At 34.4% G+C, this 17,014-nt stretch overlaps 1 protein-coding gene across 1 annotated transcript in view; it reads right to left on the bottom strand.

Moving 5' to 3' along the window:
- The window catches only part of LOC149788438 (low-density lipoprotein receptor-related protein 2-like), a 52,079-nt gene that overhangs the window by 22,926 nt on the left and 12,139 nt on the right, over positions 1 to 17,014 (bottom strand). The window lies entirely within an intron of this gene.

The raw sequence follows: 17,014 nt of genomic DNA, 5'->3' as shown, positions 1-17,014 counted from the left end.
AAAAACTGAACAGTGTAACCGAATGACATAAAATAGAAACAAACCCGTGGCAGATGTGGGCTGTGCTTCAGGATGAAAGACGGTTATTCCATAGTAGGTTTCGCCTTTTCTGGACAAACTCTCATGTAACTCCTCCCCATTCGTTTTATTGAAGAAATGAAGCTTACCATTATATATGTCGGTTACATACAAATAATCCTGAAAATAAAACGAAGCGTTATTTGCATCCACTGAAATTCACGCAATATCAGTATTGGGTTGAAAAGGAAAAATGAGTGGTATGCCGTGGAAAGATCAAATATTAAGAACATATTTCCTTGTTTAAAGAGTAAACATTCAAATCCGAAAATCCGTGTTCAACGTTACTTGCACAACAAAATGAGACAATACTGAAAAATGTCAAAGTATTTGTGAAGTGAGTGATTTCCATTTCAGTAGACTCCACTAAGTTTGACGTAAGGAATAATAGTGTAGCAGGGTGCATTTCGTTTCTGTTTCATTTTAAAACATGCACATCCAGTTATAAAAATAAATTGTATTGATACTGCAAAATTGTATAGGCTCTCTGATGTGTTTTGGAAGAGACGGTCTCTAGTTTTCTCCGTCTTAATTCATACCAACGCTTTATTGTTGTTGTTTTTGTTGTTGTGGGGTTTAACGCCATTTTCAGCACATGATAGGCTATGCATGGCGGTCAGTGCCAGTATTAATGGTAGAGGAAGAACCCGGGAAAACCCCGGGAAGTACCACCGACCCACGAGAAGCTACTGGCAAGTTTTCTCACATACCCACATTGGCCGAATCCGAGACTCGAACCCACGCAGAGGTGAGATGGCAGTTATCCGTAACCGAGAGCGCTTTAGACCACTCGGCCCCCCTCCAACGTTTTATTACATTACTGGAAGCTATGTTTTATATGAACGATAATAGGCAACGTATCATATTCAAAATTCAAACAAATCATCAAACTAATGAAGGCTTTAAAAACCAGAAACAACATGATTTTATCTAAGTCAGAAACATGAAAAACATATTTCTCGCAAACGTCAATTTTTCAAAGGAGTTTCCGCATTTTCTTATCTGAAACCTATATAATAAAACTGTAAGCTTCAGATTTTATGCAGATGAAACTTTTAATGCAAGTCTGGTAGGTTCGTAAATTATATTATTGATACGGAATTAAAAGGTCTAGTTTTAATCCTGCAGTAGGCAACCAGTAGGTTTCAATACAAGGAGACAATGGATACAGTAAAAAAGAACCGCTAGCTTAAAATGTTTCATACTGAGCTGCTTGCAATTCTTAAGACGTTAAACATGAAGATTCTTTTCTCACATACTTTGAAATGCACGCAGCCATGTAAATTAGCGATGAACGGAAACATTAACAGTTCGCTTACCTTGTAAATAGCAATATCAAAGAAGCTCTTGCTGTTTTTTCTGAGCAAGATTTGTCTGTACCTGCCCTCATAGGTAGCGGATTCCACGGTATCTCGACCAACGTCAAGCCAATAGAGCCGCCGTGATACATGATCTGCAGCCAGGCTGTATGGATACAACAGGTGTGAATATATCAGGGACTTCCGGTTTCTTCCAGATAAACTGGATACCTCGATCTTGGTGAAAATTCCAATATCACTCCAAAAGAGCAGCCTGTTACATAAATAGATTAGTGTCACTTAGACTTAGACTTTGTTAATTTGTGCATGCTTCCTATGAAAGCACAATTTCAGCTCTTTTTTCAAAATTCTTTTCTTGAAAGAAACCGTAAATACTCGAATAGTCAATTAGCAGTAACGGGATTGTGTGTTGTAGTATATAATGATGTTGGTGTTTGCCTTGTGTGCATGTTGCTATTCATCTCTATAATTACACTTTAACGCTATGGTTATAGAGATTATTAGGGCAGTAGAGGGTATTAGTTTTGTTTATAAGGGAAAAGTACAGAGCTTATTGGAGCATAGTGGTAGTATTAGCATTTATATTTCATCTCCCTTATTTTATATCCTGCCATTCTTGTGTAATAGTATTTAAGTGTGTTTCTGTAAATATTCCTACTGTTTTCATTGGTTAGTAGATGAGAGTACTCGTCAGTACATGCCTGGGTATTGGTCAGTACAAGCAGTGTTTTGGTTCGTAAAAGTAGTTTTAACATTAAGTTTCTCTTTAGAAGTCATGCTCTTTTTCTTGAAGCCACACAATTCCACAAAGTGGAATTGTTTAATAGGTGACTAGATGCTGGTCAGACCATACTGCATATTGCTTAGGAGATATAGTTTTAACAACACATATCCCATTAGAGGCCAAAGTTCCTTCCTTGAGGACAAACATTTCCAAAATGTTAAACGTGCCGACCATTTTTAACAGTGTAGTTTGCATTAATAGCTTAGAACCATATTGATTGCGCCATTGATTGGTGTCTGAATAGATCGTTCTCATTTTCGCTCAAGAACTGTTACACGGACAAGTGCTTTCTTGTCGTATATCGGTCAACTAGGTCTTTCTTTTCTTAGTCTGTTCAATGTTAGTAGAGCATACTTAGCGAGGAATGCAATCGGAGTGGATTTATCGGTAAACTCCACAGCTTCATTGTAGAAACAATCTCAGATTTTTTCACACCTGGTGGTGTAGTCAGCGACTGAGCATTTGTTTCACGTTCTAATGCTACAATGGCAAGCTGGCCCCGAGTTGCTATTGATACAGTAGTGCGGTCCCAGCTGTTGATTTCTGTTTGGCCCTTAACAAGATTATATGTCAGTGTATGAGAGGATCTTGAAATGCTATAATTTTCAAGCCCTGGCATCCGCAATAGAAATGTTGACAATTCAAATTTATGAACAGTGGCAGCATTAAAAACGCCAGATGTCGTTGTTTTTACGGAATAAAGTTACTGTACGTTTGGCTGTAAAAATAATTTTGTTGACATCTTTGTAAAACCCAAATATAGGTCGATTGGAATCGTATACCAAAACCTTAATTAGCCTCCACGTAGTTGTATTTGATCCTGCGCGCATCCATCATTGAAAAGTTTGTTAGTACCGATGCTTACATACGGCTTCTTTATCTGCAATGTTAAGAGGGTTGGCGTGTTCTCGTGGTCGTCAAATTGTGTATGGTTAGTTACTAGCTTGATCAGATGTATCCTTGATAAACCTCGTACTTGACCCAGTGGATCGCGCATAATCAACGCTATATTCCACGACTTCGAGAATGTTTGTGGCAATATCAAAATTGTGGAGAAATGATTCGATTTCCTTTCTGTCAATGGAATAACGTTCCTTACTAAAACGACGCCACGTTACTGTTGCTGACATATACAACTTGCCCACTTATGTGCTAATTGTTACCAACGATATCGTTTTTGTAGGCTTTCCTGTAATTTCTAAGAAAGCCTTACATGAAAGTAGAAACTTCAAGGTCTTTGGGTACAAATAATAATGAAAATCGTTTTTGTTTCAATCTACCAACACAGACGCAAGTGTGTCAGACGCAGGATCGGGTATCTCTTTGAAGTGGGTCATTATTTGCACATTATTGTTGTTTTCGTCTAATACCTTTGCGGTTGCTCGCTTCTAGGGCGAGTCCACAATCCTAATTCAGTTTCAATTGCCAGATTTGCAAACAGCGAACCGGACAAATTGGATAGGCGTTATTGACCAGCTTCATTGATGATTTACTGACTGGGGTTGATGTTTTGATGCCGATGGCATAGCAAACGCCTTTGGTTGTCGTACCAAATGTCGTCGTAGTCGATTGAAACACTGGTAAATCCTCATATTTCAATCGATCCGCAGGAACGCTTTTTAATGCTATCTACGACTGCTAGGTAACGTGTTTAGCAATTGGTTTATCGTGTAAAGACAAGGACGCTAGCATCGTTTTGGACCTGTACACTTTACTAGGACAAAATCACCAGGGCCAGTTCCATTAATTTAAATAAACGGGTTTCTAGCGTCAACAACATGAACGGGTATCACACATCCTCGCTTTTCCGAGTCCCTTGCATATTCTGCAATGATAACGTTTATATATTTTGACGTGTTATATGTTTATCATGGTTGTTAAATTGCTTTATCAGACGTGTATGCCTAGACCGTTGGGATACCTTTACGGGAGGTGATTAGCTATAAGAAATACAGCCACGTATACAACGTTCAATAATCAGATGCTGCTCAATATCAGTGATCAGTTCCAACTCCACCTTGGTGTTTGACAGCAGAGCATCCCAGGTCACTCCCCGGTGACTACCAATTATGTGCAGGATCGACATTGCATTCACGTATGGCTATATCACGAAAAGTTTTAAAGAAGACATCCGCGAACAGTCAACGAGGTTTTGATAATGAAAACGCTGATCATATCTCTAGCGCCTTGATTTTCACTAAAGTGTTGAATAAAAAGGCTCTGAAAGTGGCAAGCTAACTTTGTTAAATTTGTTGAAGAATCCTTTTACTCATACGGATAAATTCCGTTACATAACAGCAAGGCGAACCTTTTATCATTACGATTTGGTTCTAAATGGTGACTTAATTCGTTCTTAAAAGCTTCATTAAAGGCGTCACCATATTAATGAGTAATCTTAAAACGATCACTACTAATCGCTGCAAGATATGCTCACGAGTTTTCCTAGGGAGGAGGTTTGAAACTGAAGTGACTCCATGAATGGCACTTGCCTCAGCCGAGACGCCACGTATATTTTTCGCTCGTGATGGGGATGACACTTATGGATGCATTTGATGATGTTGATACTGTCTGCATTATTAAGTGTTCATTATACATGCGAAAGTTATGAAGCACAACAGGAATTCTTGTTTTCGTTGAATAAATTCGTAACTGTAGATTCCATGCATTGTGTGCAGCTATTCTATAAGCGGCAGTTATATCACAGTGATTGTGAACTTTGATATGAGTGGAGTTAAACGCGTCAATACAGAGCCAGGAAAGAATGACTTGAGAACTTATGAATATCATCATTTGTCATAATAATGTTGGCTTAGGAGAGCTGTTGTCGGATCCATTTCGCGATAACCTCGATCGATTTAATAAACACGTCAGTCGAGTCCTGACCATGATACAATACTGTGGATCTCTTGCTCCATGAAATCTGTCTCCAGTGTAGCAAAACCGGTATGGACCTTGTTTAGCAATTGCGTTGTCTTCGACTGAACTTTTGGTGACGACATCTGACCGTTTGTTCTTCTGTTGTGGAAGCAGAGTTTTCGACGGGAATGTTAAAACATTCAAAGTCATAGTAAATAGTATACGAAACTCTTATTTTCCGTTTAATTGCAGGGATTTCAAAATGTTCATGCCGGGTTCTGACATAACTCATGTTTTTCGATTATTCCACCCCTGCATCAAAAGTCATCATTTTCAGCAGCTGTTGCGTGATAACAGATGCATGCAACCTAAACAGGGAAACATTTTCACTTTACACTTGCTATATCGGTTAGGCAACTCGGCAAATTTGACATCCATACGCAAAGAGGCCTCGTTACGGAAGCCTTATTATCACTTAGCAGCAGCAGATCAATCTGTTTTATACATGTGAGGATAGTGCAAGCTGACAAAGACATTTGTTTCAAACGATCACATTGAAAGCCATATCGAAGCTTAGTTTTGCAAATGTTTGAAGTATGACCTTAGTAACCTACACTAGAAATTCTATATTACTAAATTTTACTTCATTCCCAAATTGATGTTATTACCGCTCGCGAGCACCCATTCAAAACATTACTTGTGAATGCCATCGAGCGGGATGTTGTGAAAGATATTCGGGCCTAAGCCAACTTTAGGAAAAATTTCGGTTTACCAAAAAGAGGAGAAAAATGGATTTTAATTAGTTCTTTGTCCGCGTACGTGTTAAGTGCATATAGTTCTTTCTAAGACCGAATATAATCCTCCGATCTTCAGGAGTGAAACTGTTTTATCTTTTGTATTTTACGTAATTTCTGTAGTCCACCAAATATTTTCATGCTTGTGGAGTCATCTGTTACTGCCGCTCTTACCTTTTTCATTATATCGATAGTGTATCTGGTAAATTATAGGATTTTTGGTATGTCTTATTTTGATCAACAAGCCGTTTAATGTCAATAACTTTTACATGGTGTCAGCTAAAGTGTAAACTTAATAATCCCATCTTAGTTACATCTTTCAGATGTCAACTTATTCAACAATTAAGATACATATGGCACATTTGTCTACTGTATTGACTATCTAATACTCGAGGGTGTTGGTGTTGGGAGTGTGTGAGATTTTCTTTCGAGCCGAAATATTTCTTTTCTCTCAAGATAATTAATTTATGCTTCATCAACTAATGTAATGGATATAACATGGTGTTACTTTTCGCTACTTATCCGAGCACGACATGCGTAGTATAGTCACAGTCAGTAACATAGCCATACTACACGCATATATTACTATGCAAAAATCATTTGTCTGAGCAAATAGTATACAGTATGCTTTCGAAGAGTATCATTTGAGAAACTTGTATGGTAACAATACTGACACATTATGCACAATGGCAAAATTGTCTGCCTTGCCAATGACTGCGCTTTGGCAGAGTCGCAGTTGTTTTAATAATTATATTTCTGATATTTAATAATATGATTTTTGAAAATTAATTACATCTTACCCAAGTTGACTTGGCTACGCAAAATAATTCACGCCATTTTTTTAAACTTTTTTGTTGCCCAATAGCGCATGCACTCGCAAGTGAAAAACCGAGTAAAGTAGTAATGTCAAAATGTATAGTGGTAGTTGATGTGTCTCAGCTTTGATAATCGACAACATTTTTGTCAATATAGTAACCAGTTCGATTCTGTCCTGTATTGAAAGTGCAAACACATATATCTTTGGCAAAATCCAGTCGTTGACTTTTCACTCTTTCATGTTCACATGTTTCTATTGTTTTTCATCGAAAATTATGTGTATCATTGCAATCTACTTGCCAATATTCACCTACACAGGCCGTCATAACATCCATGTACATAAAAAAAACTTTTATCTTTAACATTGCTAATTGAAGTGATTCCTTTCTACTTCCCTAATTGAGCATATGCATTATAGTTGCTACGCAATTTAACTATGTTAATGTGTGCCGTGTGGATCACAACAACTTGTGATGAAGGAACAACCCACTATTATATTGTGACATTTGGCTTCACAGTGTTACTTACAAATCGTTTTCATGCTAGTAAGTTAGTCAATAATTGTTATTGGTTGCAATTCAGCTGTGAAACATTTTAATTTCATGATCTTGTAGCCATGTGAATACGTGCATAAACCTGACGAACAAAACTAAATTGGTGAGAAAGTTGCAATCTCTCTCTCTCATATATATATATATATATATATATATATATATATATATATATATATATATATATATATATATATATATATATATATGGGGCCGCCTACAGGACAGGACAAAATTCACAAAATTCAGAAAGCCCACTACTGTCAAGGGGCACAAGTATGAATGTATATATCTATTCTTACCTTTGACCTTGTTCCATTATTTGTGGGTATATATTTATAGGACGTTCTTTCTATGACTACATCTATTCACTTCTAAATTATTTTTAGAATATGAGAAAATGACAATTCTTATCAAGTGGGCAAGAAAAATTTAGAATTAAAATATATTCAAGAATTTAAGGCAACGGTTTGGTAAACGACATCAGTAAAATCCTTACTATTTCGAAAGAAAATGAAAGTTATAACTTGAGAAGATTTTTTTTTTTTACTTACGCTTCCAATGGGTCCACCGCTAAGCCATGAGGCCCCTCCAAATTGTCATGAATGAGAATACGGTACATTGATGTGTCATTGCTTAAAAGCGATTGAACTGCGATCCACTTATATTGTGGGTCGGTCCAGTATATATTATGACCGATCCAATCAACTGCCAATTTGACATGATCTTTTGAAAGTCCTCTATGTAGACTTGTCCATTTATTGTTTTCCGAGATACCAATAGAAAAGTTGGAATTCCTGTATATGGTTTTCCTGTAGTGGTCATACACATAAGCGTGTCCTAAAGCATAATCACCGTCTACGCTGTGAATCTGAACGTTTGTGGGAAAGCGATGTGACAGCATGGAATCCAGGCTGGGCGCGCCGTCATGAATAGTGGGCAATGTATACATATGATTATTCACGACCCCGAATTTCGGACTCAATGTAACAATCAAACCCCGGTTGTGCTCTAGATCAAAATATATTCAAATGTCGATAAAATAAGCGCATTGCTGGTAGGAAATGACAAGAAATCAGTTGGAAATTGACGATACATGCATGATGTCATAAAGGGAAACATTGATTTATGATACAACAGAAAATGAAATGACACAGGCCCTAAATTCCATCAGGAATATATGATTATATAAACTTCAGATTAAGATAGTGCAGAAAACAAAATTGTAGAAATTAGCAAAATGGAGAGAAAGAGAGAAATAACACAAGATTAATACATAGCGACAACATGTTAACTTATTTGAAATCAAAGTAACTTATTAAAGAGAAGCACCAATTAGATAACTGAAAACTTTATAAGAAGTGGCGATGTGACAAGGTATGTGTCAAAGAGATCGGATTGTATAATGTTACTAAGCATTGTTTCTGAACAATAAATCGAACGAGAATTTGCTTTATCTACTCAAAACTATATAGATTGAACGAGGAACAAAGATTATTAAATTAAACATTCTGATCTAAGCAATATCTTTCTTGTGTGAAAGACAATAATCATACAATAACATAAATATCGGTAAGAAGTTAGGTTTCTCAACAGTCTATCTTACCTCGGCAAAGAAAACTCGGGTCTATGTCCCATTCCGCGGATGATGTACATGTAATATTTCTTGTGAAGTTTGGGAGTTTGGAAAAGCCACTCTCACATTCGAATGCACATGTCTCGTTTTGACGAAACTGACAATTTTCTGCCCATCTGCCGTGCTCAAAAAAATTAATGCATAGTCCTTTCCTCTCTGAAATGACGAAAATAAATCCCTTCTTAGTATAGTGACCGTAACAGTCAAGTGTCGTTGTCTGCTTACTGAATTTCTTGTTCGTCTCTGTTTTCCTTTTAAAAACATTTGAGCAAAGTTTCATAATAAGGAGATGAATCTTTTTCAAATGGTTAAGTTCATATTTTTGGTGATTCTAAAATGACTTAAGACATAATACGGACGTCGTTGTTCAATTGATGGTGAAGGAACGTAAATCTGCAGGGTTTGCTAACTCTACTTTCACAGTGATTCCTTTACCGTAACTGATGGATTATTTACACAGATGGATTTACAGCTTATTCGTGGGGAAGAGTGGGTATTCGATTGAACCCCTTTTTACAGAAAATTTATCGACATGAATAGATTAAACAATTTTATATTACTTAAACAGAAGGGATCTGCAGTTTCAATCCAATTTCCATCTATGCCACATGAGACCCTATTGTGTGTAGGATTCGGGTCGAATCCTTGGTTACACGTGAATGGGCACTGAGAGTAAATGCGTCTGTTACAAGCAGTCACACTGACCGTCCCGTTTGGAACTGTGGTCGGACAGAGTACCTCTGAAATAGAAAAAAAGCTAGAAGATATTCTTGAAGTAATTTCTAAAGCAGCATTTATTTTTCTAGAGCAGATTGAGTGCCAAAAGGTTGAAAGAAACGTGCATGATTATGTTGATTTTGCTACAAAATCAAGTAAGATAGTTCACTAACAATGGAAACCCCTTTATCATGACAAGGTAAGCAACTGCTAGGAACAAGGAAATAAATATATGGTTTGATACTTAGAAACATTGCATCTTTACCCCACGGTAATACGTTCAATGCAGGTTTGTATATTATAAGCTAAGCTATCAACATCTGTTCTGCAGCAAGGCTGCACAATTATCTGGTTGGGTATCTTAACGTGGTAAATGGGCATACACCAGGCAATTTCCATTATACCAATCCATGCTGGAAGGTAACGTTTTCTTTGAAACAGATATCTACACACAATAACTGTATAACAGTTTTATTAAAAATGGAAAAACATATTAAACAATATAGTTGTTATAGTAGAATATGATCTGCGTTTGCAGGGCCAGTATGACCTCCGTGAAAGTAGCCTTTTCATTTTTCAATAACCACTGCCCTACCCCCAATGAAACAAAACTAAATTAGTAATAAGGACAAGCACATGATGAATGCCAATCTTGTTGCTAACATCCAGCATTCTGCACGTATTCGCTGAGCGACAATGATGAACCTCAAAGCAGAAATTTCATTTTCAAAGCGAATAACTGATTTCAAGACCAAATCCAAATAACATTATTTCAATTTTTCAAAACACATAACTACACCCGCCTATGCTCAAGAAACAAAAATAAATTAATAACGACTATGTGATGAACGCAATTCTGGTGTTATAATCCCTAATACACAAATCGTTAACCATAGCGACATCTCGTAAGCGAAGCGAGCACCTAGAAAAGTTCATTTGACGGTCATTTACTTTTAAACCCATTCAGCATAACATCTAGATTCCTACAATCAGCAGTCAACACTAATCTATCAGGCGTCAACAACCAACAATAACCTATCAGTCGTCGGCAATCCAACACTAACATATCAGGTGTCAGCAATCAAAGTACTTTAAATACGTGGATCTAATAACCGAAAATCAGCTGTTAATCAGTAATGTAAACAAAACCATACCGCAGACGTGTCGTTGTTACTTCTATAATTGTGTATTGTGCATCTGCTGTCATCGCTGGAACAGTAACGGTCATCGGCGCATTTTCAGCGTCATACTTGATAGCAGCAGCATTAAGGGTATTCTTAATATCATTGCAAAAACAATATCAACGTGCGCGGTTGATAAATTACACGCGTATACAATAAAGTTACAGACAGCGACGCTAGCGTACTCCAAATTATCTTCTTTGATATCATAAAGTCTCAACGATAGAGTAGTATCAGATGAAGAGTTCACAGAAATAATTAAAATGTATCATGAAGCAAAGACAGTGTTATAATCTACGTAAAAAGGATATTAGACCTCCGATTTCGGAAATAATAATAATTTTGTCAAACGATCAAAGATCGTCACAATTACTAAAGCAGATCATCGCTAATACAACTCTGTCAAAAACCGCGATGATATCAGCAAACTCAACCAATACTAAATTTAGCGTTAGCTTTCTAACTGCGATTCCAGCGAAAGAAATAGCACTAGCACAATTACGAGTGTATCATAGTCAGCCAAATATTAGGTCAAATTCATTCGGTGGGTTGCAATAGAATAACTCATTCGTATTTGCGTTAAAAATAAACGCCAGGGAACCTAAGCCTGGCAGGTTGTTGGTATTCCTACAGGTAATTATCAGATCGAACAGATTAACGATGAATTCCAACGCAGAAACAAATCTTTGACAGGAAGAGAATACAAAATTGTTATTGCTGTTCATGAGCCGACGTTATCAGCCGCGATAGAAATAAATTCACCCGACGCCGCCGTAGATATATATCAATCATCGATCATGATCATATTAGGATGCTCTGAAGTTCCGCCGGAATATCGTGGACCACAGCAGTCTCAACGTACCAATTTCTCTGCTGTCAATCGGATACTTTTAAGACTTTCAGAATACCAAAAACTTATCCAAGGATATCTCACGGCGAGGAAAATTATTTTACTGCGTCGGATGGTACAAAACTCCTCAAGTTAAAGAAACAGATATATGATGGAAATAAAGTTAATGAAGAAAATATGAAATCATATTCCGATCCAGTTAATTCTGAACACTTTCGGGTACACAGTGATCTACGAATTTGCTTTCTTCTATATTACAACATTACAATGATGATATAAAACAGCAGATTAATGAAACAATAAAACATCTAAACTAGGTTGCATCAGATCTCGAATTTGTTCATAAAAGTATCGTGACTTCAATACTATAAATGTTAATGTCGGAATTTTTTAAATGAGTAAACAAGTATTTATAACATTTTATAACATAAGAGAAGAACAATTACCATACTTTGTAATACCAGGATTTAAATATGATGAACTAAAAGAAATCAGTCAACGACGTCATCGATGAATATTTACCACAAATTATAGCGTCATGGAGAAAAATAAACCTACCGACAGGCATCCTCAAGCATAACATTAATCCATACGGCGGCGGCAGGCATGCCTCGCCAGGAATTGTTAATATCACGTCAACAATCGCAGTCAATCTTGTATGTGATGCAATTGATGGCAGCTATCAAGTGAATCTTGAAAAATCCAGTCAGGCCCAAGAAGAATATATTTTATATACATTAACGCCTCAAGCACCCACTGGATTTTTTATTGTATTTCAACACGTTAATCCGGTTTCTCTGCGATGTCATAATCCGTTATCATCAGTGATACATTTCAAACTTATTGACCAAACCAGATACTTGCTTGATCCAAGAAAATAAGTTTTAAATATTAATCTGTATATAAGATCACATATATTCACACTAGTGACAGAGTCAAGGAAAGTAAAAAAAATCTGTTTCTGAGTCGAAGTTGGCGTTTTCTATACAATTATTTCTTGATTCAATCAAGGGGCATTATATATGTACGAACACGCCGGAGCTGTTGTATACAACAAAGAGGTACTTAGAAGTGCCGTCAGAACAATCTTGACACTTCGATACACAGAAACATATAGTGCTAATATAAATATTGATGAATACGGCGATGAAAATGTTTGGCTAACGCAATAACAGTTAAATGAACTGCAACGAAAACATATTACGATTGAGTGCGATATAGATCCAATTCTGAATTATGCACATTTTTTGCATTGAATTTGATCAGCTTAAAACATACTCTAATCTGATTCTGAATAAATATTATTATCAGAAAAAATTAATATTATAATCTAATTCGGAATAAATATTATTATCAGAAAAAATTAATATTATAATCTAATTCGGAATAAATATTATTATCAGAATAGAAATAAATAGTATAATTTGGTTCAGAATAAAAAAATAAAGGTTAATTTCTTGAGATTAATGGGTATATTATCCATAATTTTTCAGACTATCAAGCCATTTTATAAAATTTATGGGTATATTGCCCAAATTAAATCAGATTTTAAGCCATATTCATGAATGATTTTTATTTCGGATTTTAGATAGATTTTATCGATATTGATATTATTTCAGATTAATAGTTAATTTCACAGATTTGAAGGGTATATTGCCCATATTTCTTAAGATGATCCAACAATTTCATCAAATCGATGTATATATTACCCAAATTAAATCAGATTATCCAATAATTTCATCAAATCGATGGGTATATTACCCAAATTAAATCAGATTATCCAACACTTTCATCAAGTTGATGGGTATATTATTCGAATTTATTATTTCAGATTCAATTATTTTATCACTTATTAATATTTCTGATTATTGACCCAATGATTGGATGATTGTTATCAGCTCTGATTGGTATATTACCCGTAATTATTAAGCTTATTGGTCAAATTCTTCAGTTTGATGGGTATGTTAATCAAATTTATTATGATTATTAGTCAAATTATTCAGTTTGATGGGTATCTTAATCAAATTTATTATGATTATTGGTCAAATTCTTCAGTTTGATGGGTATGTTAATCAAATTTATTATGATTATTAGTCAAATTATTCAGTTTGATGGGTATGTTAATCAAATTTATTATGATTATTAGTCAAATTCTTCAGTTTGATGGGTATCTTAATCAAATTTATTATGATTATTGGTCAAATTCTTCAGTTTGATGGGTATGTTAATCAAATTTATTATGATTATTAGTCAAATTCTTCAGTTTGATGGGTATGTTAATCAAATTTATTATGATTATTAGTCAAATTCTTCAGTTTGATGGGTATGTTAATCAAATTTATTATGATTATTGGTCAAATTCTTCAGTTTGATAGGTATGTTAATCAAATTTATTATGATTATTAGTCAAATCCTTCAGTTTGATGGGTATGTTAATCAAATTTATTATGATTATTAGTCAAATTATTCAGTTTGATGGGTATGTTAATCAAATTTATTATGATTATTAGTCAAATCCTTCAGTTTGATGGGTATGTTAATCAAATTTATTATGATTATTAGTCAAATTCTTCAGTTTGATGGGTATGTTAATCAAATTTATTATGATTATTAGTCAAATTCTTCAGTTTGATGGGTATGTTAATCAAATTTATTATGATTATTAGTCAAATCCTTCAGTTTGATGGGTATGTTAATCAAATTTATTATGATTATTAGTCAAATCCTTCAGTTTGATGGGTATGTTAATCAAATTTATTATGATTATTAGTCAAATTATTCAGTTTGATGGGTATCTTAATCAAATTTATTATGATTATTGGTCAAATTCTTCAGTTTGATGGGTATGTTAATCAAATTTATTATGATTATTAGTCAAATTATTCAGTTTGATGGGTATGTTAATCAAATTTATTATGATTATTAGTCAAATTCTTCAGTTTGATGGGTATCTTAATCAAATTTATTATGATTATTGGTCAAATTCTTCAGTTTGATGGGTATGTTAATCAAATTTATTATGATTATTAGTCAAATTCTTCAGTTTGATGGGTATGTTAATCAAATTTATTATGATTATTAGTCAAATTCTTCAGTTTGATGGGTATGTTAATCAAATTTATTATGATTATTGGTCAAATTCTTCAGTTTGATAGGTATGTTAATCAAATTTATTATGATTATTAGTCAAATCCTTCAGTTTGATGGGTATGTTAATCAAATTTATTATGATTATTAGTCAAATTATTCAGTTTGATGGGTATGTTAATCAAATTTATTATGATTATTAGTCAAATCCTTCAGTTTGATGGGTATGTTAATCAAATTTATTATGATTATTAGTCAAATTCTTCAGTTTGATGGGTATGTTAATCAAATTTATTATGATTATTAGTCAAATTCTTCAGTTTGATGGGTATGTTAATCAAATTTATTATGATTATTAGTCAAATCCTTCAGTTTGATGGGTATGTTAATCAAATTTATTATGATTATTAGTCAAATCCTTCAGTTTGATGGGTATGTTAATCAAATTTATTATGATTATTAGTCAAATTCTTCAGTTTGATGGGTATGTTAATCAAATTTATTATGATTATTGGTCAAATTCTTCAGTTTGATGGGTATGTTAATCAAATTTATTATGATTATTGGTCAAATTCTTCAGTTTGATGGGTATGTTAATCAAATTTATTATGATTATTAGTCAAATTCTTCAGATTATCGCCCAAAAATACAAATGTAACAATGATAAAATCATTGAATCTGATTCTGAATAAAAATTATTCTCAAAAGTAAAAACTACATATTTCTTTTAACAACAGTCAGAAATGAATTATTCCCCAAAGACTTCCTCATCGACTCTGTCAAGGAGTTCATCCTTTCACTTTGTTTAGATGTTAACGACGTTTTCACTACTTTCACTTTCACAATCACTGGTGACAGCGGTTTCGTTTTCATTTTTACAATGAATCGTTTCACCATCGGACATAATCTTTCTCAACTGCATTAAGCGCGTATTTACAATCTGCTTTGTTTCGTATTCGTGAGACAATTCTGATCTAATTTTCTCACTCGCGCTTGCGAGTGGAACGAATTGTTAAACTTGTGTATCTTAGACTGTCGCCAAGGATCGTAACATGGACTACTGAATCAACTCTGCCGGTAATGCATATATATTTTCTTATCTTCGTTGTTGTAATAATTCAAAATCACAAATAATTTTTTCAGGATCAATTTAATCAGAAACTTTTATACCGTCATGTTGTAATTTCTGAATTGCAGAATTTAATATTATAAAAATATTTTCGAAATTCATTATATGGTAAATATTTAATTAAAATAAATTTTTTTTACAAACCACATATTTACAGTATAAACATCTTAGCTCTAAGGACAGCACAACCCAACGTGAACTTCCAGATTTCCAAACGACATTCTAGCAGGTCCAGAGTGTAATTTGAAATATTTACACACATCACATTATATATATATATATATATATATATATATATATATATATATATATATATATATATAGACACAAACATATGGACAACAAAACATACAATCTTAACTTTAGTAGTATAATTACATTCTTATATCTTATCAAGCTATTTACTGCATTTTATAAAATATTAGCTCTAAGGATGGTAAAATAGATAATCTTAACAATAGTAGCATATTTACAGTATATATAATCTTGATTCTATGGACGGCACAACATACGCAAACGGGGTTCTCCTCTATGTTCAGCATATTTTTGCACACCCTCTCCCATAATTAATCACGGGGTAGTGCAAAAGTGTATCCACCACGTGGTGACATGGTGAGAGGGTGTATTTTTTTCTGTTGAGCTTCGAGCAAATGGGGCGAGCCTCAACGTTTAATTAACAATTACGAAATTTTCTCCACCGTCGCCAATTTGTCAGTCACGAGATTGGAAAGCCAGACCTCGAGTATGAGAATCCACCACCGTAACACTGCCCCACGTACCATCCTTGTGGATATATTTCAGAAATTATTATGAAGTTACCTATACTGGATTCAAACAAGTGATCATTATACTGAATAAATCATATTTGTTGTAAACTGCAGCGTGGATTTATTTCTATTTCCAAGCACACAATATAAAATATATGCATTTAATAATCGCACATATACTACTGCCAGATATCATTGAGAGTTAAAGTACATGCAGGTCTGTATACAGCTATCTTACCTGGAGATCTAAAAATAACTTGCCTGTATTGCAATCGGTTGAGACATGCATCTAACTGATGATCATAGAACGCTTGATCCAGAATTAAGAGATCTTGAGAAATTAATCAGACTACAGCCATATAAGGTTCAGTGTGAAATACTGCGTGGATCATTTCAGAAACTCCTATGAATGATTTTAGGAATATATGTAGACCAGATGATTTGATAGT

The sequence above is a fragment of the Sinohyriopsis cumingii genome, chromosome 11 (assembly GCF_028554795.1).
Source record: "Sinohyriopsis cumingii isolate HCF-2022 chromosome 11, ASM2855479v2, whole genome shotgun sequence".
Lineage (NCBI taxonomy): Eukaryota > Metazoa > Mollusca > Bivalvia > Unionida > Unionidae > Sinohyriopsis > Sinohyriopsis cumingii.
Note: the sequence above shows the minus strand (reverse complement) of the source record. Positions and strands in the feature narration are given on the sequence as shown.